Below are 23,401 nucleotides of genomic sequence, written 5' to 3'. Positions count from 1 at the left end.
TTCTATGGGAACTCTCAAGGGCATATTATCAAGCCCATTATCGCCGCTTTAGCGGCAGTTTTCTGCCGCTAAAGCGGCGATAATCTTAACGCCGTTTCGTGATAATATGCCCCAGAGTATCCACAATCTACCTCTGATGTTCTTACCCCATCCCCGGACCCTACGTTGTACTCCCCCCTCCGCTAACCACTTCCAATTCCTTGCCATTGTGGCCTCCAGCATACCTAGTAGTAGCTACCCCGTGCCCAAGATCGATCTCCCCACCAAACTTGTCTCCTGGAACCTTGATAGCCTAAAGAATAAGCTGGCCAACCTTGATTGGTGTACATTTGTAGACAGCTTTGATATATGCATTTTGCAGGAGACCTGGGCTGTTACCATGGCCAGACTGGGAACTGAAATCGGCCCTGGCAAAGAGCTCCACCGGCCCTGGAGGTGTGGGGGGGGGGGGGAGTGGTGGTAATGGAAAGCTTTGTGACTCTTGTGTTGTGGGGCCGTATAACAAAAACGCCCCCAGGGGTCTAAAATCGGCCCCAATCCTGGCGGCCCACTGGGGTAATGCCCAGTGCCGGCTACGGCCTGTCCGGCCTGGGCTGTTACCCCCTTGTTTCGATCTGGGTTAACTAGTTTTAATTGTCCTGTTCTTTTCTCTGAAAAAGGTCGACCATCAGGTGGGGGGTTGCTATATGGCTGAAAACCACCTTGTTATGTTCATTTATTTTATTTATTTATTTTTTAGTTTTATAAAGCGCAACAGCTACCCAAAAGGGTTTCCCCGCGCTAGAAGACAGAGGAACTAAACAAACACCAGAAGGAGTTATTGGTCGAAGAGCCAGGTCTTGATGGCTCGACGAAAGCGGGCATGACAGTTCTCGCTACGAATCTCAAGGGGGAGTGAGTTCCAAAGTCGCGGTCCCAGGTTAGCAAAGGCGGCACCTCCTTTATGTTCATCTAAGGTCATTGCCTCAGGCACTCCCGACGCTATGTGTGTAATCTTGCAATTCCCTGATGGGGTTTCATTATGCTTGATCAATGTCTATTGTAGGCACAAAGCAAGCAATTCCAGCATAGATGCCATTGATCCAATTAATTTGGATTGTGCTGGGGTATCTAAATTGAAAATTCGAACCTCTGGGTATTGCTATTGACACACTGGGGGGTGGAGGATGAAGTGTGGGCTGTACCTGGGTTGTTGCTCAAGGCGGTTAAAAATGGTCTGCTGCTGCTCTACAGTTAAACACCTTTACTCTTAACAATGGATTCAGACACTGCAATGGGAGAACCCCGTCTGACAAATAAGGGAAGGAAACCTTCAATTGACCAGGTGGCTCCAGCGCCATTGATTATATACTGATGGATGTAAGACTATGGCCATAAATTATTGCTATAGAAGCTTGACCTCGGAGCCCTGTCAATTTCGATAGCCAACCTTGGAGGGGAAGCTGCTGGTGTCCTGTCCTGCTCACCTGGAGCCCTACTGTTGCCTCGCCTCGCTCCGAGTATCCCTGCTGCTGCCGCCAAAACACGCCGCGGCTCTGGTGCGGGGAGACTACAGCTCCCAGGCGCCCTAGCGACCCCTGACGTCATCCAAGCGCCCGGAGGCGCTCAAAAGACCGCCGCTCCCTCGGTGGAGCGGGAAGCTTGACCTCGGAGCCCTGTCAATTTCGATAGCCAACCTTGGAGGGGAAGCTGCTGGTGTCCTGTCCTGCTCACCTGGAGCCCTGCTGTTGCCTCGCCTCGCTCTGAGTATCCCTGCTGCTGCCGCCAAAACACGCCGCGGCTCTGGTGCGGGGAGACTACAGCTCCCAGGCGCCCTAGCGCCCCCTGACGTCATCCAAGCGCCCGGAGGCGCTCAAAAGACCGCCGCTCCCTCCGCGCCGAGGGACGCGCGCGGGCAGGCGCCGGGAGAAGCCCGGGACAAGGGCGGGACCGTCTGTGGCCGTCCGGGGCAGACCGTGGCAGGGCTGGGCCACGACCCCTGTGACTTCACCCCTGAGCACTAGACACGTGAGTTTGCTGTCAATCCTTCACTCTGAGGAACCGGATTGTTGTGGTTTGGCGTGACTCATAGTTCTGATATTTTGACAAGAACCTTGATTGGGTGCGGTATATACCTCTCTGCTTTTGGGGCTGATATTTTTGGTACAATTGTGTTCTGACTATGTCGAGCAACAAATTGGATTTAGGTGTAGTTGCGGCTGGCCCTATGGATAACTACTAGGTGAAAGTAGTCAATAAAATCAATAATGATCGCAGACTTTCCCTTGGGAAGGGGGGCCCCTCTGTTCTGCCTGATACCACTTGCATACCTGTGGTTGTTAACCCTTTTGACGATATAACCAGTGTATGTGTTAGTCCAGTTGCAACGGTAGAAGGCCAGGTTCCTTCTGAGAACTTGGTGGATTGTTTCGATCCTCAGGATTTGGCCACCGATGCATCTGAGGAGGTCCTTCCTAGCCCAAGACCAGTAAGAGCTTGTAGGAAACAATTAAATAAAAGAGGGGGGAGGCCCACTAAAAAAAGAGCAGAAGCTTTACACAAAGTTCAAAATAGTACCGCTTCTGGGTCTGGTCTACAGGAAACAAGTAGATTGGGTGGTAACATTTTAGATCCAGTTCAATTTGCATCACTAATTGCTACTCTTGAGGCTAAATTTGAGACTCTGTTAGCCGAGCACACGCAATCCTTACTGCTTCAATTAAAAAATACCAACAAGGAAGTACAGAGGCTTGGTGATCTGGTAGCGAAACTTCTGCCAGGTAGTGGGGAATCTAAGTCACCAGATATTGGCTGTGTTGGGGTCACTGATGATAACGTAAATAAATCTTCGCTACTACCTTCCCAGGCACCCGCACCTCTAGATCCTGCCTGTTCTGACCCTCCACCTCCTACTATTCCAGTTAAGCTACCCTCTGCGGGACAAGATGGTACTTTTATTCCTAGATATGGAACTTCCTCTGGTTTTACTAATCTCCCCCCCGAGTGTGCTCCTTATGTGGTCGTCTTGACAAATGTGCCTGTTTTAGGACACTTGCACGCCCAATCTAGTGAGGAAACACATGAGTCGCTAAAAAATAAAACTGTAGCTTGGCTCAATAGAAGATGTGGCTTCCCAGTACATCTTGCTGATCAAATTATTTCCACTAGAAGGACAAAGTGGGTTGGTCCGTCCCAGAAAGGCTGCAGTGGGGACTGTGTTATAGTTAACTTTAGATCTCCACAACATGTTAATACAGTCCTGATACGTGCAGCTTCCTTGACGACCGAAAATACTAGTGTGTGTGCGCGCCCGTTGGGTTATTTTTATAAATGTTATGGGAGTTTCCCGAACAGAGCGGTATTAAAACCCATTTTAACTAGGGTTCCTCAGGGGCTTTTAGAACCCCAGTGGGACAATATGGCAACTTTTTGTAGGGAAGACCACAACATTACCACCCGCAATAGATTTGAGGTACTCTCAGGCCTAGACGCCTGCGATTGACAGGAGGATTCTGTAATTCAGGGGAGCGCTAGTGTGGTAACCCTTGTTCCCAGAGAAAACGCTGAAACCATAACGCACCATGGAACCCCACAATCAAATTCTGTTATTATTGCATCTGATTCCGGTGAAACCATAAAATTTATGAGTTGGAATATTGCGGGTCTACGGTCAAAGAAGAGTGACCGTGGTTGGTTAGATATTTTGCAACAATATGACATCATTGCCCTACAAGAGACTTGGGATAAGGACTGTGACTTCTGAATGGATGGTTATACCTCTTATTTTGTACCGGCCCGGAGTTCTAATGCGGGAAGAGACAGGGGAGGCCTTATGTTCCTTGTTACTGTAAATATTTTGGGCTGTGTCAAGAAGATTGTAAGTACCTCCTATAATTGCCTTATCCTGGAAGTTAGTTTGGCAAATGATGTTAAGTTCCTGTTAATTAACTGTTATAATTCCCAGCAAGAAGAGTCCCCTAAGGAGCATATCCTTTGGTTGACTGAATTTTTAAAAACCTATAAGGACAATCATACCACTTTTTGCCATTATATTTTGATGGGTGATTTTAATGTTCATTTATGCAATGTTAATTGCCACTACAGAGATAAGGATGGCCCTGAATTTTCAAACCCCCAACATTTTGAACATAGTTCTAAAGGGGTTGCCATGGAGTCCCTTTTGTCAAATACCGATCTCTATGAGGTAGGATTTCGGGATAAGCATTCTCGTGTCCCTACCTATGTTGCAAGGGATAGGGAAACCATAATCGATTATATATTTTTATCAGCAGGGCTTTTAAATTATGTGCTCTTTTATAACGCCCTGCGCTCCTGTTTTAGCGATCACAACCCGGTGATATTGATCTTGGCCAACGTTTTTCCAATTATAGATAAACGTAATTTGACACCTGTGGTGGTTTCTGTGAATGCTAAAGATCAAGGGAGGAGATTACAATGGTCCAAGGTTATTCCTGAAGATTTCTTTAATTCAATTATTTCAAAGGTTTGTTCCGAATTAAATACATGTACCGACCCTTTCTCTCATAACAAAGACATAATAATGGCCTTTGAAACCATTTGTTCTCAAGTAGCTACGGAACTTACCACCAAAGGAGGCCCTGTTAAACCCAAAACCGTCCAAGGCTGGTTCAATCATAGCTGTACTTCAGCTTTTAACCAACTTAAAAAAGCCCTTAATGAAAAACCGAGGAACAAAGGATTGGTCACACAGTTAAGGAAAGCATACTCTCAAGTAATCCTGACACGGAAGAGGGAAATAAAACAAGAAGCTTGGGTAGCCCTAATGGATAACGCTATCCTGAAAAATAGTTCCAAATTCTGGGAAATTATTAATTCCTCTTTTTTATCTGGCTCCCAGAACACGGCGTTGGAATTGAATATCCACGAGGAAGACTGGCTTGCCCACTTCGAAAATATTTATGGGAGTAATCTCGAGCAGGAAGCATTTAAGATTTCAATTTCTAGTTCTCCCCTCCCTCCTATTATTTTTACCATTGAAGAGGTGGAGAAAGCAATTGAGGGTTCGGCCGGTCGCAAGGCACCAGGCCCTGATGGGGTGCCTACGGATATGTACAAGGCTAATCCCAAGTACTGGGCCAAAATTTTGTTAAATGTTTTTAACTCTGCATCTTTAGTAGCCCCACCGAAATCATGGTCCCAGTCTATCATAATCCCTGTGTTTAAGAAGGGTCAAAGGGGAGATCCTAGATGCTATCGACCTATATCCCTGTTAGATTCCTCGTTTAAAATTTTGGGAAAAGTTATCCTGGCCAGGATAAATAACTGGGCAACTGACAAAGGGGTTATCTCTAACGCCCAGTATGGGTTTAGATCGGGGAGGGGTACAGAGGACCAATGCCTGAATTTATATTTAATTATCGCAAAGTATACCAAAGCCTCTGAGGGCTCGATTTTTGCAGGTTTTATGGACCTGTCTACGGCTTTCGACCTGGTCAACAGGTCTAAGCTTTGGTCAATACTTCTAGAGTTAGGCTTGGATAAGCCCCTCGTGTACTTTATGGCAGAATTACACAAAGACCTGAAGGCCTCAATTAGGATGACTAAGGAGGGGAAATGCACTGCTAGCTTTAAATCTGGTAGAGGGGTACGCCAGGGGTGTATTCATGCCCCTTTGCTATTTACTTTGTATATAAATTCCCTAGAAGATAGTTTGCTAGCTGCCTCCCTTGATATCCCTAGGATTGATGGTATTCCCGTACCTGTGCTTCTTTATGCGGATGATACCGTTCTTTTGGCACGGACTCCACTTGGTCTCCAAAGACTATTGAATTCTTTTGGTAATTTTATGTCATCTTTGGACCTGGTGGTTAATAACGGCAAATCCCATATAATGGCATTGGGGAAGGGAAAAAACCAACTTAAAACGTTTTATTGCAATGGAGTGGCTATCTCTAGAGTAAACGTTTTCACCTACTTGGGCATCGTTTTTGACGATAAAGGCAATTGGTTACCCCAAGTAACTACAAAGGTGAAAGCTGTGCGTAGTTCTTCGGCTGCAATTTTGAGCTTCGCAAAAAGGTTGGGAGGGAAACCCTGTGAGGCTATTTTGAAAATTTACCAAGCTAAAACTATATCAGTAGCTAGGTATGGGGCCGCTATTTGGGGGTATATAAACCCCAAATCCATCCAAATAGAAGAGAATAAATTCTTTCGTGCCCTCCTTGGCCACCCCCAATCCACTGCGACCTATTCAGTACATCTAGAATTGGGGACGGGATATATCTCTGACACTTTAAAGTTAGCCCCACTTTTGCTATGGATAAGAACCTGGTTGAACCCGGATCTTACAATGAATCACAACATCTTGAAAGAATGTTCTAAATTGGACAACTGGAAGAATATTCAGTGGCTGTCTTACATTAAATTGATTGCAAAGACGGTAGGACGACCAGAACTCTTTTCCAACCCCGAAAGTTTAAGGAAAGCAGATTTAAGGTGGGTTAAGACGTACTTTATTAAGCACTGCGAGGATGAGCGAGAATCTCAAGAGCTCGGTAAAACTTCAGTAAGGGCTCACCTCTTGCTTAATTTATCCATGGTCATGCACCCATATTTATCTATGGTTACGAATAATTATCATAGGTGGCTTTTGACAAAGTTTCGTTTTAACCAAATACATCAGGTTTTAAGTGTTCCGCAGGGTTGGTTTAGATCTGAAGATGGGGTTCCTTGCAGATGTGACAACTTCTCTGCCCAAGACATTATGCATTTCTTATTTTTCTGTCCATTGTACCTAGAGGCCAGGAAAAGGTTTATCCGGCCTATTTTGAGAAAGGAGGCTTTTGCCCAGGTAAAACCAGCATTATTATTTTTGCAATTAATGGAATCACCAAAAACTATGTTTTGTGTGGCTAGCTTTTTAGTTGCCTGTATTAGATCAAGGAAATCAAGATTGACCGCTTTGGAAGAGATCAATTAGTTTTTATACTGGGAATCACCGGGGAAACTTATTTATTTTTTAATATGTATATGATGGATTGTTTTTCCTTTTTATCTGTGTAAAATGCATTGTACACTTTTATGATTTTAATTAATCGAATAAAGTGGTTTTGATTGATTGATTGATATTGCTATAGAGGTAATTTCCTTCTACGACAGTGACTGCAACACCCTAGATCTTTCCTTGAGTACTTGGGTTCCAATATTTCTTCCGAAGAGCATGAACCTTTTGACAGGAGGTTATTACCCACTAGCAACCACCGTGGCCTGAAATGAAGTGCTATGGCTGCCTCACCTACCATACAACTCCAGCTATATGAGGTACTTAATGTTACCCTGACGCCATATTGGCCATGGGAGGGAACACCCTTTTTGTATCCGCCTGGGAGGATTACTCCACTATCCATAAATCCTTATTCTATTCCCTTAAAGAGTTGTTTTTGGCAGAGTGTAAGTCTCTTCCCAGGCGGGCTCAAGTTGCCCTATGGTACACCAAGGCTTGTAGGTCAGCAAGATGCGCCTTGATAGCTGCTATAAAAGGTGAGACTAGAGCCCTAATTCAGGAAGCCAGAGCATTGTATAAGGCCACCATAGCCAAGGCCAAGAAAGATCATAAGTTGGCCAAATGGAAGTCCCTAATATTAACAGCTAAAGGGAAAGATTTCTGCTCCTTTTGGCAAATTGTGGCCAATAGTGACCCAGCCTTTTCAGCCCAACTGTCTAGCAATATAACAGCTACAACCTGGGTCGACCATTTTTCAGGACTCTAAAAGTACGCCCAGGGGGAGAACGCGATGGACAACTCGTTAGTGCAATATGCCCTGCCAGAAGGGAGCTTGGTGCAGTATTCCTGTGACGTTGGACAGCAGGCATGGCTGGTTGAGCTGATTGAGTGGAAGATGGGCTCCCAATGAGCCCCACCCTCGGATCAGTGTCGTCTAGTCTGCTTGACAGTACTTTCCCCCCCATCACCGTGGGTGAAGTGGCCCTTGCTATTGATAGGATTACTCCAGGGAAAGCCCCAGGACTGGACAAAGTTCCGGGTGACCTGTTTAAAGCCGAGAAGGAGATCTGGAATCCCTATTTTGCCATGCACTTTAACAGCATCTTGAAAGGGCTACTTACGCTGCAGACGTGGGCAGGGGCTGAGATCATTGCAATCTACAAAAAAGGTTCAAGATCCCATCCATATATTATCAGCCAATCATCCTTATTGATAGCTTCCAGAAGCTCTTCAGCAGACTCCTGTTGAGCAGACCACAATACTGGATGGAGGACACCGCGGTGCTGATGTCCCTGCAAGTTGGGTTTAGAGCTTGGGGGGGTTATATGGAGGGAAACTCTGGGGGCATGAGAACGTTAGTGATCAGGAGCTGGTGGAGAATCATTTTCTGTGAGTCCTCACCAATCTCCCTCCCAGCACACCACTAGTTCCCCTCCCTTCAAACCTTGGTCTCAGATTGCTCACACACAGAGTTAGACTCGGACCCCTGTTGAACCGGAGAAGAATCTGGTCCTCTGAGGCATTTGTGCCCTTTCACTTGGGCTGTGGCAAAATCCTCAAGAGCTCAAGGGCTGATGGGACTCTATAGTTGTGCTATATAAAACGCTATCTAACAAAAATTGGGTGTGTGAACCTTTGGGAGCATCCTAAGGCTGCATGCAGTGTCTCCAAGCTCGCACTCAAGAGGATGTACTGGAACTCTGTGGATGGAGGGCTTCACCGATCTGGGAGGGCGAGTACCTTACACTGAAGCTTTTTTGGTATTCATGGATGTATACGGCTTGGAAACCTACATGGAACTCATTGAGCCCCCGCTCAACAGGTCTCTGTTCATTAAATTTCGTATCAGGACGTTGCCGCTCCGCACTTTTACTGCAAAGCGGCGTTGCCCCTTTTCTGAAGCTGATATGAATTGCCCATTTTGCCCTGTGACCAGGGAATGTATTGATCATGAATTACTCTTCTGTCCGCGATATCATGCCTATAGGAGGGCGTGGATCATGCCATTGTGCAGCAGTCTGGGTGTTAGGGACTGCAGAAGTGCTTCAAGGATACTTAAGTTCAATCCCTTCCAACTGATTACTTTCGTTACCCTACTCCCAAACATAAGGGGATTGTTTTTACCCCTTGTATGACTCCTTCAAATCTGCTTTGGTATGCAACTTGCCTGGTTTTAAATATGTGCTAATCATTAGCACAATAAATGTTTAATTATTTTTAATGTTGTATAGCACTTGCATGTTTGTTTTATCGTTGCCTTTTTTGGCCTTCTTTTATTTATTTTTTTAGACCAACAGTAGTGTGGATTTTAAAGATATTATTGTATACATGTACTATATCGCATGTGCTTTTCTGGCAATCGCCAAAATAACGTTTGTGCTTGCTTGCTTCTTGGTGGACCCAACAGACCCTCCTCCCAGGTGAGTATGTATTTCGTGTGACTGACCTTTTACTGTGTCTTGGTGAGACATCTTGCTCCATCGGGTCCGCATTGGAGGAAATGGGATACCCGCCATGTTAAGGCTCCTCAATTAGGTACACAGAACACATGTTGCATGTCATGTTCCTCTCACATACCTTTATAAACATTTGCATTATGTCAGCAGCATCAAGGTCACTGCAACCTGACCAGACCCCATGGCAGAACCTCACAAACTTCCTACTACTCTCAAGTAGGTTTCCTATGTGCACACCCCTCTCTAACCAAAGATGCTGCCCAGTTTCATTCACAGCGTTGGGGATTTTTGCCTAGAGTGTAACGTCTGATTATGCACTTAATCAAAAATCACCACAGTGCCTTGGCACAATTGCTCTTCCGCCAAACTCAACAACATGTGGTTGTTGCAAATATCAAACACAAGCCTGGTGGAGGCAGAGCATGCCCACGTAGGGTGGACACAGAATGCTCATCCACACACACTGCTATGAAAAGGCCCATTCCACATTCCAGCAGAACCTGAAAACCCAACTTTTCAAGCCACCATTTTGGCATTGAAGACAAGTTTGCCACCACTGCATTGGTTACAAAAAAGTGTTCAGTTCGTTCGGTTGTTATTTTTTTTTAAGCAGAGAATACCTGGACTCATGCGGATGAGTTGAAGAAAAACTCTGCCAACTGTACACAATTGGCAATCGTTTTTTCACCCAACTATGTCCACTGCCCAATGCTTGTCAACTAGGTTTGTGTATTTAAACGTCCAATACATGCTCGCCCGCTTACATGTTAAGAAGGCAAAGCAATCTCAGCTTGCCTCTGCCACATTTCGTTCACCACAAATGCACAGAACATAACAGATACATGTCCAAAGAGAGTAGCGGCTAGGCGGCAGATTGCAAGCCAGCTGGGGCAGTGTGTACAATGACTGGTTAGCGAACTGAGTTGAGTGTGCTATTCAGTTGCATCGCAAAACATACAGGAGGTCGCAAAACTTCCTCCTTCTTTAACATAGGTGAGACTTCGAGAGCCAGCGAATGCTTTCCGTGAGTTTTCCTTGTTCACTTGTGAACATTTTTTTTTAGCATCTCATGTGCCTTATAGGGATAGGGGCTGTTTTTCAGTGTTCCCGTGTAAGAAATGGCATTGTGGTCAGCATGCCACCCTAGAGGTCGTCCACCTACATTCAGAAAGTCCTCTGGGGACATATTGTAAATTAAATGCTATCCGTAAGGTCGGTGTCTGTAACCTTTCAGTGGCTTGAGACTGCAATTATGGATGCAAAACATTGTTACATAGCATTGAGACCCACGCAGAGGAAGAGAACAAACACTATTTTCAAGTTAGAATGAGTTGTAAAAGTCATTTTGCGCATTGAAAACAAATATGACAATTGAAAAATTACTTTTTTTAAACTGTCACCAGTGATTTTGTGGTTGCAAAGCCAGTGATTGTGTGGAATGCAAGCTGTGTGACTAAAAGCCCGCCCACTACATCAGGCTCTATGTTCACCCAGGTGAATAGCAAGTGGATGCACAGACCCAGTGTCTTTGATATACAAATCATACAGAGAAAAACTGGCTGATCAGAGGTGTATCACACTGCAGGCCTCGACACCGCAGTGGTTTATCCCCCTGAAACCAGGCAAATAGGTGAACTTTATTTGAGGTGCTTACAGCACTTTGATTGACTTTTCGTGACAGAAAGTGCTTCAATTCAATGTCTAAATTAATTAATACATCCCAATGTCATGGATTTTAAATACTAGCTTATATAAAATGATGGGAGCAAACTACTCTCATGACCAGAAAGTACAATTAATGGCTAGATTTTGTGCTACGCGGATGTTTTTAACATTTACAAACACCAGGCTCCTAAACGTTTAATGATTTAAACTTTAAATCAGTCGAAGGGAATCACTACGCGAAGTGTGTAAGAGGAAAACAGCAGTCGTAGTGCTCAGGCACTACAATAATACTTCCAATGCTCCAGGGTTACATATTATATTGTAAAACAATAATCTCTATGGAAGTTCTGGCTTGATGCATTCTAATTGTATGTATTGCATGCCTTAAAAATATCTACACTTGTCCTTACTGACTCATATGGCATATGATCCAATAGATACATCCCATATGATCTCTCCCATTTCGATAAAAAAAAAAAAAATCATACCTAATGGCAGCAAATGAAGAACACATATATTTCATATAATGAACTTTACACTTGTAAATGCTAAATGGCCTAAAGTAGTGGAGTTACTCAAAAGCGTAACAGTAATCTTACACATGTAGATTTACTCATGTGTAAGTTTACCATTGAGAATAGGGCCTGTCTTTATTAGTCTCTCATAGAATGATCTGTTTGATTGCATCCTCCCTTTCATCCATCTATGCACTCAGTCATCTCGCCAACCGTTCAATTATTTTTGTATTCACCCGCTCATCTATCCATGGGGGGGAAAGAAACACACACACGCACGAACGCACCCACACACACACACACGCACACGCACATGCACACACATTTTATTTCTTTTTAAAAAGGACTTACCTACTGACTTTACCAGTGTTTGTTAATTTTATTTTTGTAAAAAGTGCATTGTTTGACAAATGAAGAGAACATGTATGAGAGTTTAAATTCCTTCTGACCATAACCTACAACTCCTGCTAGTTCAATCTAAAATTCTCTTCAGCCAAAATGGCCTTTAAACTTAAGGTCACTTGGCTAAAGTTCTAACAAAATTGACTCATCTCAGGGGTAACATACAATTAATTTAAGTATCACTTTCAGAAGTTGCAAGTGTGTCTGACAACAGGTTTGAGTTGCTATGTTTATCACTCATCAACCTATCCCACCACATTTGTTCCTTTAGTTTGACTTTTATAGTATTCCTTGAATGCCATCCCAAGATTTGATCTTTTGTCAACACCAAAAAAGATAGAGCAGACAGACCCCTGCCAAATAATTAAAGTAAAGGTTATTTACATTGCCTTTAAGGAGTTCTTCTCCGATATGAAATCTCAGTTAGTCCTCAATAGCAGCATAAGATTTTTATCAATTTCTGAATATTTGCTAATGCAAGGAAATTGCTGTGGTTTCTAATTTGAGTCTGATTGGCTTACTTACAATCCACTTGCGCCACCGGCGTGCCACTTTTAATATGAGAAAAAGTGACGAACCGGCGGCACAAGGGGCTTGTAAATAAGCCCCTAAGTATTTTATTCGAATTTCTAAAAGCATGTATTCTGCTCCATGTAGTATAACAGAAGGAATTTCCGCCTCATACCTTTGCTTAATAATGTGTAACCTTTGCCTACCCATATTGGCCAAAAACTGTAAATGTCATTATCTACGGACATTATTTTCATTGATTGCCTACAACCTTATCACCCTGAATGCACCTGGTCTCTTACCACTGTATAATATGATGTTCTGTGGGGTCTAAAACCACCAGACCAGCCTGTACGAATTAAAAGAAAATAGTGGCAGTTGCTGTGATTAAAGTGATTCACCCAGACTCTTATGGTTGGAAACGACCAGTGTGTTACACATACAGACATGCTTACTTTTGCTTCCAGAGCATCTGCCCGTCGTTGGACTTTCTTTCATGCAACAGTGTGCACTTATCCTGTGTCAAAATCTTTTGTAGGATGGTATTTGGAACCACTGAGTGGTGTGGCCAGTTTAGCTGCATCACAGAGGAACAGGTCAGGCCTGTTTTTTTTAATTATTTAAGTGCATGTTGTTATAGGAGCCTGGGGCCACAAACAGCCTTGGGCAGGGGCAAAGAATTCCAGCTGCCCTCCTCTTGTGATGACCCTGCTCTCTCCTCTTCCCTCCACCCCTTTAAACATCTTTCCGGTCAGACCTAGTGCGGCCATTAGCATTCACTGTGAATCTGAATACTGGCAGTGAGATCAGCCACAGGAGCTAATGGTGACCATTGTCTAGAATACCCATATGGGTGCGGAATACAATGAATAGTTGTGGCACTTGAGACATTGGCTTTGATGATGAGATGGGCATTGGCATTGTGGATGTAGGGGCTGAGGGCAACCATGTATGCGGAAAGATCTCCAGGTAAGTTTCAGTGAAGATATAGGCTGTGATGGTGACTGTGACTTAGATGAATGACAGCGGAACTGAAGGTGGCTATGGTATAGAATGTTCTTGTGAATGAGCTTGTGTTTAATAATAAGTTAATTTCTGTTTAAAACAAATCATATAAGCTTAGCCACTTAACTGATTGACCAAAATGGTAAAATCAGTTAAAGCATAACAGTTGCTGCACACACAACATTTTATGACATTCATAAAAGAAACCTGTTTTTTTCAGTTGTTTTCATTTTATTGTAAACAAAAGAGCATGATCCCAGATATTTGCTGTATAGCATTGCTGTTCTTTTGAACTAAAACATTATATGCATAAAAGTGTCTGTCAGCTTTCCACACTCAACATCTTCTTTTTTTCTCTAGCAATTCTCAGCCATCTTTCCTTCCCTGCAAGTGTTGGAATTTAATAGGGTCTTGCCAGCATCAAAGTCTGGCATTGCTTACCTTTTCTGAAGTTATCACATATCCTCCATGACTGCTCATATTGCAATAAAGAATAATATGTTGTATATGATGTCTTCAGATTTATATAGCAGATAACTCTTTTCCAAGATGTACATTTTAGCTGTTTTTAATGGATTATTTTATGGCATTTACAGCTGTTCTTTCATCCTTTAATATTCCTCGAACATCCAGCGTACACATCCTTTGTTCACATTTGCTCTTGAGCTATAATTTGATCATTCTTCTAAGATCCATGTGGAAATACAATTGGTTGTGGAAGTAGAAAGCCTGTATGTCAACCTATGGTTTATTGAATCACTCTCTCTCATCTGTCAAGATGTTGGCTTTGAGACCTCTTGCCTGCATAGATATGCTTTTATCTAGGCCCAAGATCTTATGCTGTGCTGTGACTTCAGCATTGTCTATCCTTTTTAATGATGCAGAAAACCAGCCCGGTGTGCCATACAGTATCACTGAGCTCAACTTAGATACATATGCTCTGGCCAATGGTGGTAATGCTTCTCAACTATGTTTTTGAGCAACGCTCTTCAGACTATTGTCTACATTATTAATGAACGTAAATATTTGGTTGAATATTGACCACCATATAAGGCTGTTGTCAAAACTTAGGCCCTGATATTTAGGCTCCTGCACACTTTTCAATTATTGTGTATTAATATCCCAAGATCCCGGGCAGTGCCGGACACTGACTGATTCACGTGGCATTCAATGCACTGGAATGCAGTGCAGGGCAGGGAGGCTGCTTAGCAATCACAAACCACCACTCTCTGGCCGCAGTTATCCGAACCATTACACCGGCCGGACAGCAGATGAGTGGTGTATTCCAGGCTTCTCCACTGGAGCAGAGGGGCTGCCAGCAGGACGTGAGCAGCCTCCATAAGCTGGTGCAGTATTCCTGTTCTGCAATCCGCCATAAATTATTGCGTGCAAAGCTTGAAGAATAGTTGCATAATTTAGATGTTGTCCTAAAGAAGAAAGAACGAGCAAAGAGAAGAAGGATGAGGTTGGAATACACAGATTATTTACAGGTAATTGCATATGTCTGCTGTCCTGCTGCATTCCTGTGTTTTCGCTTGGTTGCTCTCCCAACCAGCTTATGGATTCCAGGACTCACAGAAGGACTTCTTTCAGTGAACAATTTATTTATTTATTTATTTATTTTAGTGTTTTATAGAGCGCGAACTTGACCTGTTAGGGTATCAGAGTGCTTTACAGGATTAAAACTTGTATACAAAAGAACTTAGTAAGGGGGTGGAACATTTGGGAAAAGGAAAGAAATATATACATTTTACAAGAGCGAGAGGTCCAAGAGTCTAAGAGAGGGATGCCCGGAGGTGTTGGGTGGATACAATCCGGTGAATCCAAGGTGTGCAGTAGTAAGGTATAGAACAAGTCCCTGAGGTGAGTGCAGTGCAGGATTTAGGCAAGGATGTTGCCCATTAGGAAGGTTTTGGCCTCCTTTTTGAAGCGTGATAGCGACGGAATTTTTCTGATGGCGGGCGGGAGTGAGCTCCATATTCTTGGTACAGCCCCTGAGAAAGCCCGATTGTAATTTATTTTCTTTCGCAAGCGCGGAGGCTGGAGCAGGAGGTCTCTGGCGGACCGGGAGTTTCTGGTTCCTCCGGACACCACAAGTTTCTGGGCGAGAAATGCAGGGGAATTAGTGTATAGAGCTTTGTGAGTGATACAAGCGAGTTTAAGCTGGATTCTGGCCTCGAGAGGAACCCAGTTAAGAGCTTTCGAGTGTGGTGAAATGTGGTTGAATTTCTTTGAGACTGTTAGGAGTCTGGCGGCAGCGTTAAGGCAGGCTTTTAAGGATGCCAGGGATATCTTGGGGAGGCCCGAGAGAGTAGAGCAGCCATATTCGAGTCTGAAGATGACTAGTGCCTGGACTGCCATTTTGAGGTTGGGAGCGTCGAGGAAGGGTTTCAGCTTTCTTAAATAGCTCAGGTGAAATCTGGCGGTTTTGGCCATTGAGTTGATGTGGCCACGTATATTTAAACTGCAATCTAGGGTTATTCCAAGGGATTTGGCAGGGTCCACTATGGTCGGAGTGCAGTTTAAGGCAGTGATTGCTTTGGTCTATCCCTGAAGGTAGGGGTTGCTTTGGGGTGGGGAGATTAGAAGAAATTCTGTTTTTTGTGCGTTAAGTTTGAGCTGGTTAGATGTGAGCCATTGGACGATGTATTTCTTAGGCACTAGGAGAAGGGCCCATCTCCACGACTCTTTTTATCAAACTGCGGTAGTTTCCAGAAGTCCCAGAAAAAAGTACTGTGGAAGATGGTCATCAGTGCAGCGATTAGACTTGCAGTTCTATAGAAAATGCTGTTTGTTCTTCATGTCAACAATGTGACAAAGAAAGTCTTCTTTAACCTGAGGCGCCTTCAAGTTAGTATTTTTCCTCTACTGGTGTCTCGTAACCAAAGGTCAAAGTGGTCATGATCTATTGGGAATGAGGTTCATAAGCTTTTTGAATTTTACAAAACGAGTTCCCTGACATTTTGGTTATAAACAACAGTTCTTTAAAAAAATATATATATTTTTTTATTTTTAAAACAAAACAAACAGCACAGTACAGGTTTGCACAAGATCTCCACAAAAGCTTAGTCACAAATCAATGCATACATTTTCTCGCCAGCACCAGGTCGTCTCTCCCTCCCTACCTCTCTCCCAGGATTCTCGTAGACCTGTATTATCCACACATGTCATTATAAACAACAGTTCTTGAACAGTTAATGCTATGCCCGTTATTTGAGTTGCTGCAAGCTGAAAAGGAAGGGGAGGGTCTCCTGTACTGTGAAGTGAGAGAAGTGACAGACAGCTGAAGAAGAAACAAGACTTCTCTCCCTCTCCAAGGTGCCTACTATCTGAAAAAATATAAATTTGTGCAGTTGGTTGAACAGTAAATCTAAAGGCTGCGTGGTTCCCACTTTAGGCTTTAATTGAAAGAGTCATTTGAACCTTCATGGTAACACAGAGTGATTCTTTTGAGCGAATGTGTTCTTTTAACTGTTTGTATATGTAATGTCCCAGATTGGATTTGATCTGATGTGACTTGGCTGCTCTGTATATACCTGTTATCTATGTTGTGAGCATGTACTGTTGTAAAGCTCTCTGACTCAGATGCTCTGTAAAGACTTGCCATCTTTGACGTGAACATTTACTTTTGCAAAGTGCTCTGATACCTTCGGGTCTAGCTAGCACTACATAAAACTCTCAAATAAATAAATCCTTTGAATCTGGTTTACCTGAAGGTTCAAATTTGGCCATTTTAGACAATCATTGTCAGATAATAACTCATAACATACTCTAATAAAGTGGTCAGTGGTGTTTGTAGCCATATTGTAGATTGTCCCATAATGAGGTCATCTGAATAAAATAGTGCTTGGACTTTAACCCCACCTACACATGGAGTATTTGTAAGGTCAGCAAGCAGTGATGAAAAGAAAACATGTATAAAGATTTAAAATAAATATAGGCCTAATACACAATATGCCTTACTCTTTAATGCCAATGTGTCTTATCTTTATTCTTGTTGGTTGAAACAGGTTTAATACATTGGCGGCTCCTCCGCTAAGATGGAGGTGCGGCACCCCACTACTCAAAAGGAAAAATAAAATTATAATAATGTATCGTTATTATCATTTTTGTTTTCCTATTGGAGGAGTAGTTTGCACTCCCTAAGTGTGCAAGACTGCTTGGCCGTCCTCTTGGGCCGGCCAAAGAGTCCTACGCGCTTTGCATCTTCTGTACCAGGCTGTAATGCACAGCATCGAGAGGAACATGCCCAGCCTCCCATTCCCTGTCTGAGCGCCGACCAATCAAAAACGCTGCATTGCAGCATTGTGATTGGCTATGGGGAGCCTGGGAGCCCGGGTGCTTCCTGCTGCTGGGACTGGAGACAGGAAGAAGAGGACAGAGGAGAGGCCGGGGCTGGCTGGCCAGCTGTAGCAAGGTAGGTGTCTTGGCAAAATCTATAAAGAAACTACATAGAAAATGTGTTAATGGAGTGAGTGTTCGGGTCGCTATTAATACAAATAACATTACATTATGCTTTAGGAGTGCCCTTCATTAAATCCTGTCTGAAGATGACTGTATTCATGTTACCTGATCATTCAGGAGCATGCCTGCAAATAATTTGTCTAGCACATGTAACATAGGCAGTAATCAATAGAAGTTAGGATTTTACCCTGGTCCTTTTGACCACCACTGTCGCCCCTTTCTATTGATCACAAATCTTCTCAATTTTAAGCATACTGTTAAATTATCTAGATAGTTAGTATGCCCCTTAAGTCAGAGCTTCCTTTGAATGATTGCTCACCCAGCCACTGGGGCCTATAGCGTTTGATTTTCTCTTGTTTGTTATGATGCTGTAAGTTTCTTCCTCTGTGATCTGCATATCTGATTCTTTATCGTATTGCAATACCCTCATCATTTCTCTGTATTTTAAAGATGTGCTATGTTATTAGCCCATGCTGAATCTTAATAGGCCAAAACGCTCATTTACGTCCGTCTGTGTTTTATCCAGCCCTCTATCCACTAAGTTTCTGAACTTGTTATGGTTGTTCTTTAAAGATGAGTGCTGCATTATTTCTCAATTTTTGAGTTTCCTTTTTTTTTATAACTGATGGAATTCTTTAGGGTCTACTTGCTTATTCCGATGCCTTCCTGTATCTCCGGCTGAATTATGGGACCAGATTTTCTTGCCTTTTTTTGTAGTGTTTCTGTGGTAGTTGAGGGTTTTAGCAGTGGCCAGCCCACCCAACTTAAATAAGCCTTCTACTTCTGAAACAGTGATTTTTGTGAGTAAGCAACCATGTTCATTGTTAAAGAACTTGGCGTAGGGCCCTGCACAGGTTTTTGCAGGCCCTGCAGAAGTTTGTTGCATGGCTGCCTGATAATTGATTGTACTGGCACGTGGAACATTGGCATTGATATTTAATGTGGATACAAATACTTATTGTGGCTGCTGAAACGTATGGTATTTGCCTTACAGGATGTACTTGTAACTGTGGGTGGCAATGTGGTGGCGAGAAGGGTGGGTACTTAGAACAATCAGAGGCATTTTGTTTAATGATGGCTGGGACAAAGATGTTGCCTGGAGCACACTGTCAGTAATGGTGACCATGGGTCACTGGCAGTGATGATGAAAGGGCACTAAGAGTGAAGGTAACTGGAGGAAGTGACAAGTGATGGAGGCAAGACGAGCCTTGCTGCTATGGCTACTTCAGGTGCTGTTAATGATGGGGCTGTCAGACTCCAGAAGTGATGGTAAATCAGACATTGGCAGTGATGGTGAATGAGATTCTGGTACTGATGTGACTGTGGGCCACTGGCAGTGCTGATGACTGGGGCACTGGTTCTCTAAGAGACTGAGTAGAATTGGGGATGGGTGGAACTCTTGGAATTTCACACCGCGGAATTCTGCAGAGTTACATAAATCTTCAGTCAGTTTCCAAGGAGTTCAACCAACGGGTAGAAATAATGCAGGTCATGCTGCTCACCTTGCGATAAAGCACCGGTAGCATATTCCGCTCTGAATGTCACCATGAATGGCAACGCGTGGTGCAGTTGATCATGCTGCAGCTCAAGTAGAAAATCTTTGACCGCAACTGCTTCCGTGACAGCTTGCGTTAGAAAATCACACCAGAAGGCTTCCTAGCGACCGGAAATCGTGCTAGCGGACCCCAATTCTCACTCGATTTCACCGGCTCATTTGCAGGAGCCTCACATTGTTCTCGGTATCATTGCGTTTCTCGAACTGGAAGCAAATTTGGTCAAGCGGTGATTGACTGACTTTGTCCTGAAACCTTGAAAGAGTAACGCTGATTAGAAAAATTCCTAAATTCTGTGAGTGCACTTAAAATTGCCACTTGGGACAGAGTAGAATGATGAGTGGTAGGAGCTTGGGGGTACTGGTATTGATGTTTACTGTGATGAATGGTAGTTATGTTGAACAGGGCACTAGGCATGGAGGTGAATGGGACCCAGGTAATCATGGTGACTGGGCATTTGTAGTGATGGTGGCTCTTGACCACCAGTATTTCTTATCGTAATTAGGCACTGGTATTGCTGGCTTCCCACATAAGTCAAAGTCAACAGTACGCCACAGCTCCAAGCCTTTGCTATTACATATCACTGATATCTGGTTGTCCAAATAATTCAATAAAAGGAAACCAATGGCTTTATTCAGAGCTTCGCTGGAACAGAAAATCCTCCAGTTTCTCGAGGAAGCTCTAAATATGGAGTGGAACCCCCTGGCTGAACTTCCATGACCATTGGGAGCAGATTATGGAGGAAATTTAGCTGGAGAATTCTCCCCTATAATTAGAGTTTCTAAAAATAAAAATAAATCAAGCTAATTCACAAAGCTGTTTCTGTACTCCTGGAAAATTCTTGCGTAAATCACAGGTAAGGTAAGGCTAAAGAAACACATTGCTGCTCTCCGAAAAAAGCTTTGTGAATTAGACCCTCGCTGTCCTCCCCACAGGACGCCCTTGTACTGGAGCGTACGCATATGCAATCTATAAAGTTTCCCCTCGTCGCACCCTGTCAGGGTCACACATGCAGCTGCAGCTGTAAACCTTAGCTGCTGGAGCCTCTCTCCTATTATAAACAGCTGTCGCTTTGACGAGCCGGGGTTTACGCTGCCTTTATAACTTGTGCAAACATAGCTTATCGGACTAGTGTGGAAGGCACTGGTTATAAACCCTTCCAATCTTCGTCTTTCTTCCAGGGAACGTGCTCCCTAACAAGGCACCGCAGCTGGAGTGAAAGAGAGCGCTCTTGTTCACTACAGGTTCCTGTTTGAGGACAGTAATGTGGCCCCCCTTAGGGAACCAGGGGCCTCGTGTATGAATGTTGCTGCGGTCGCTCAGCTCGTGCATCAGACTTCGTGTCTCCCAAACAGCTTCTCTGCAAAGCACCTTTTCACAATGGACGAAACCGCTTCACTCCTCATAAAAGGGTCTGTGCAATCCCTTATGAATGGCTAACAAGAGGGGGCAGCACAGAGGCACCCCCCGCCACTTTTCGAGTTGCAAAGTATCAATGGACTGTGGTCTCATTCGCGATTGCAAACCATTGATGAATTGTTATCGCTTCTCAAGCTGGGATGGGAACTGATTTCCATTTGGGATTTATATTGAATGGCCCTCTGGGGGAGCAGGCAGTTGCCCGCTGCCGACTCCTCCGATGTGTTCCCAAATGGGAAATCCTTTTCTTTACGGTCGAAGTTTGCTAATCACATTTTGGGAATATTCAGAAAGCTTCCCTTGGCATGCACTCTGCCAGTTGATTACCACTGGCTTTTTGTTTGTAACTCACGTTTTCTTGCTTTCTGTTTTCTTGCTTTATTTTCTTTTAGGCTGACCAGCTTGAGTTTGTTCCTTCCCTTGCCAAACCATATTTACCGTATCCTTCTGAATGCTGTTTTTCTGTAAACAGACCTTCAAATCTTATTCTTATCTTGTCACATTTGCTGGGCATTCAAAGACAGAGGTCAAATGTCACGGTTCTCTTCCAAGGGAGCTTGGTGTTTGCTTCTCTTTCTCTGACCTTTAAAGTGGGAAGATTTAAGTGACAATCATGATGGCTACTGGGGGGATTTCTGAAGTGAAGTGGAAACAAATATTTTAATACCATTAAAACAAATTAATTCACTAGGGGGCATATGTATCAACATCACCATTTGCAATTCTCAAATAGCGATTTTTAAAGAATCGCTATTTGAGAATTGCAAAACGGGATGTATTTAAAAAATTGCAAACTCTTTGCGATTTCTTAAAATTCCTTAATTGCGATTAGCAAATTGCGAAATCGCAATTAAGGAATACCTGCCCATTCATTTCTATGGGCCAGGAGACCCATAGGAATGAATGGGAAGTAATTCTCAAATAGCGAATCGCAATTTGCTAATCGCAATCTGAGAATAATTTCAAAGGTGCAAGGGTGTCATGATGACACCCTGATGCACCCCTGAAATGAGCATGTGTGTGCATATGGCGCACATACATGCCCTAAGGGCATGTATGAGCGCCACGTGGCACTTTGTAAAATTCAAAAAAGTGCATTTTGAAAGGAAATCGCAAATTACCACCAACTGGAAGTTGGTGGTAATTTGCGATTTCTTAAGGATAATTCGCACAACTTGGGTGCTTTTTACATATCATTTAAGAAATCGCAATTTGCGATTTCTTAAATGCTTACGCAAAATTAAGAAATCGCTAAATTAGCAATTCCTTAATTTTGCGATGGGATTTGGCTCATACATCCCGATTACCGATTTTTTAATCGCAAACGCTGTTATTTTGCGAATCGCAGCGTTTGCGATTAAAAAATCGTTTGATACATATGCCCCTAGGTGATGACATTTCCATACCTTATAGTTTGTGCGCTGTATTCTGTTATCAGTAAAATTGCATGTCTGTGTAATGTAATGTTTATTTCAACTGAAGATGTGTTGTCTGTAATGACAGTGTGCCACCACACTATGCATACTCCACTTTACCCCATTCCACTCTACTCTACACCACTCCACACCACTGCACTGTACTCTGCACCACTCACACTACACCATTCCACTATACGCTACTCCACACTGCATCACTGCACTCTTCCCTGCACCATTCCACTCTACGCTACTCAGTCCACACCTCTGTACTCTGGATCACTCTACACCAATGCACTATACCCAACTCTACTCTACTATGCATCACTTCACTGTTCGCCACTGCATTCTACTCCATTCCACTCTACACAAATGGAATGTATTCAGTACCACTGCACTCTGCACTAGTGCATTCTATGCCATCCACTCTCCACTACTCTAATCTACTCTGAACCACTGCACTCTATGCCACTGCACTCTACCCTACACCATTCTACTCTACAGTGCACCATTCCACTCTACGCCACTTCATGCTACTTTGAAAAAATCTATTCTGTGTCACTCCACTCTATCCCACGGCAATCTACGCTGCACCACTCCACTTTGGGCTACTCTACTCTACTCTGTACCACTCTACTCTACGCTGCTGCACTCTACTCTAACCACTGCATTCTATGCTAATGCATTCTACACGACAACTCAAAAACAATATACTGGATGCCACTGCACTCTATGCAATCTACTCTACAGCACTGCAATCAACACCCCTATATTCTACTACTCTACTCTGCAACACTCTACGCCACTGTACTCTACATCACTGTACTCTATGATACTGCTCTCAACGTCATCCTACTCATCACAAATCTACTCCACTGCACTCTAGACCAATTCACTCTATGCCACTCTATTTTACACCTTAGAACTTTCCAAAGCTTACTACTCAACACTTCACTCTCTACCACTGAACTCTATGCCACTCTACTCTAAGCAACTGCACTCTACGCCACTGCACTCTTCTCTACACCACTCT

The 23,401-nt window shown here is 43.6% G+C and overlaps 1 long non-coding RNA gene across 3 annotated transcripts in view; it reads left to right on the top strand.

Annotated features, from left to right (window-relative positions):
• LOC146868453 (uncharacterized) overlaps positions 1 to 23,401 on the top strand; it is a 92,866-nt gene that overhangs the window by 47,901 nt on the left and 21,564 nt on the right. Inside the window, exon 1 of one of the 3 annotated variants that reach the window (XR_014966224.1) lies at positions 13,262 to 13,481. The exons of the other annotated variants lie outside the window; for them this stretch is intronic. This is a non-coding gene — a long non-coding RNA (uncharacterized LOC146868453). Of the gene's footprint in view, positions 1 to 13,261; positions 13,482 to 23,401 lie in introns of those variants that run through there. 3 annotated transcript variants of the gene reach the window in all.

The sequence above is a fragment of the Triturus cristatus genome, chromosome 1_2 (genome assembly GCF_964204655.1).
Source record: "Triturus cristatus chromosome 1_2, aTriCri1.1, whole genome shotgun sequence".
Lineage (NCBI taxonomy): Eukaryota > Metazoa > Chordata > Amphibia > Caudata > Salamandridae > Triturus > Triturus cristatus.
Note: the sequence above shows the minus strand (reverse complement) of the source record. Positions and strands in the feature narration are given on the sequence as shown.